The following is a 2,682-nucleotide window of genomic DNA, read 5'->3' on the forward strand; positions in this document are numbered from 1 at the left end:
TGGTAGACCTTGCCACTATCTTTTATGCTTCCTGATTACTCACACATTGATTATTCACATAACACTTGTGATTGGCTGGTGCTTAAAAAAAGGGCATAGTGAGTACAGATAGAAACATCAGTAAAAGTCTACCAATTTCCTCTTTTCATTTTAGTTTTGGACACCCAGTGAGGCTTACCGTGATGGTTTGGACTGGTCCACCTAGGGTTTCCAGCTGATCTCGAGCAGCGGCTGTACTCACTCTGGTTTCTTCATACGCACAAGTCTTCGCCTTTTACTAAAGACTTCCTTGGAGGGGAATGCTGATGAGATGAAACTATTTTTGGGGGCTTTGCTGTTTGGTCGAGCCTTTTGTACTTGTGAACAATAGCAGCTCCTATCGCTTCCTGCAGGTGTTTCTGGGCTTTGGAGCTGTGGAGTCTGGATCTGTTGGTTTGGAGACACTGCTCTGCCTCCATGTTCTGTGCTCTACACCCACTGCTTCAATTCTCAAAAAACTCAGAAAATAATCGCTCGATCACGCAAATTTGATCATGGGAAGTCAAAATCGTGATCACGATTTGATTAATTATTTCAAATACACAGACATAAACCACAAGACATTGAAAACAACATTGACCCAGCTAATAATTTCTACATTGGTTCTTACTGCCAGTGTGAATATTACACAGTTAACAGCAGGAGCCGTATCAAAGTTCACAGCAATTGCATAACAGAGACTTTCTTACGGTAGAACAACATTGATTGAGGGATATGACCTGTCACTCGTCAATAGGAAACAATCAAAGGGGGGGGGGGGGTTGCATTAATATTGACCAAAGATATCAATGTCAATAGTTACTAAAATTTATTTTGTTTTAGATACAGTGATTATTTACATGAGTCTAGTGGAGATATGCGTTCTGTACACGCTAGAAGTAGTGATTTTACATAGAGTCTTGTGGATTGGTGATGGTGATGTCGGGGCTGTTTCATGTTAAACTAAAAGGATCTTAATCTCTAACTAAAAAGTCTATCTCTGTAGGGATCCATCCCATAATGTTACACACTTAGAATATTATCTGAGTCTTTCAGCATTTTTAGTGTAAGGAAACACTTCTTATCAAGGAGTTTAACCACAGAAACGGCAGAAGGATAAATCGGACCAATAAATCCAAATCCAAATCAAGTCAAATATCAGCACGATGCAGCGTTTTATTTCTTTTTTGTATTTATTGTTCCACATTGCAAAAATTTAAACCAATTCAATCATTGTTGTTATTCTACAAGTCGATAAATAAATCACTGTTTGCTTTCTATTTTCAGATTTTGTATGATATCATCAGTGTCTTTACTTTCAGTCTGAACAGACCTCAACAGATTTGAAACCACATTCAGTCACAGAAAATATGAAATGTCAGACAAAGATTATTAAATGAAATTCCACCAAGTAGGAAAACATTACGTTAAACTACAAAACAACAATAACGTCAGAGCATACAATTAAAAATGGCCAACTTCTAGTATGTTGGTAATGATGAGAGGACAGTTTGGACCAATTTACACAAACATTGAATTTGTGCTTATTAAACTTATAATGCTCAAAGGTTAGAGTTTTTGCCAACTTTTGGGACTTTAGAAATATATAAGGGGACAAAAATGTATTCCTAAAATGAAAATTATACTGACTTCCTGTCAGCAAAAAATTGTGTTTTTCTAGAGATGAAAGAAAGTTTTTACTAATAAAAACGATATAAACTTTTTTTAAACATGTCTACATTTTCCAACCAAACATCTTTAAAACATTGTGGTAGGGTTGGGTACCAAAACCCGTGCTAGTACGGCACCGGAGCCTTAACACCCGGTATCTATCGGACCGAATAGTAACGGGGATTTCGGTACTACTGAAACACCAGCGCTGCCTTTTTCCATCTAGTGGTTGTTTTTGTTATTAAGCAGCAATTTACTGGAGAAATATTACTATTTTTTTTACATTTAATTTGGACCATTAACATAACAAGCCATTCTTAAATGTTGCTGGCTGTCTTTTCTGGCTCTTTTTTATTTTTAAATATATACATTTTAAAAATTTATTTTTAAAAGGATGGTTCAGGCGCCGATTCTGGTGCCTAAATGGTAAGAGTTCTGAGGAAAGAGAGAAAACAGTCCAGCTGATCCACAATAACATCCATGTTGCTCAGAAGATAAAGTTACTGCTGGTCAGCCTTCACGTGGAGAGAAGATCAGAATATAACACCAGCTATCAGGCATGAGGAGGAGGAAACAGCTTGGCTCTGAAACATGTTCACAACGAGGCAGAGTGATACGCTGGGGTCTTTTAAGGCTACTGCTACGAGAAAAGGTTTCCCACATTGTTCACACCATACGGCTTCTCTCCAGTGTGAATACGCTGGTGTCTTTTAAGGCTACTACTCTGAGAAAAGGTTTCCCCACATTGTTCACACCAGTACGGCTTCTCTCCAGTGGTGAATGCGCTGGGTTTTTAAGGCTAGCACTATGAGAAAAGGTTTTCCCACATTGTTCACACCAGTACGGCTTCTCTCCAGTGTGAATGCGCTGGTGAGTTTTAAGGTTACCACTACGAGAAAAGGTTTCCCCACATTGTTCACACCAGTACGGCTTCTCTCCAGTGTGAATGCGCTGGTGAGTTTTAAGGTGTCCCCTCTGAGAAAAGGTTTCCCC

General features: G+C 38.7%; 1 non-coding gene across 1 annotated transcript; it reads left to right on the forward strand.

Moving 5' to 3' along the window:
• Positions 1-237: 237 nt before the first annotated feature.
• LOC116678002 (U5 spliceosomal RNA) lies at positions 238-348 on the forward strand. The gene has a single exon (XR_004329145.1). It is a non-coding gene; the product is annotated as a U5 spliceosomal RNA (small nuclear RNA).
• Positions 349-2,682: the final 2,334 nt, after the last annotated feature.

This window comes from Etheostoma spectabile, unplaced genomic scaffold (genome assembly GCF_008692095.1).
Source record: "Etheostoma spectabile isolate EspeVRDwgs_2016 unplaced genomic scaffold, UIUC_Espe_1.0 scaffold00006330, whole genome shotgun sequence".
Classification (NCBI taxonomy): Eukaryota; Metazoa; Chordata; class Actinopteri; order Perciformes; family Percidae; genus Etheostoma; species Etheostoma spectabile.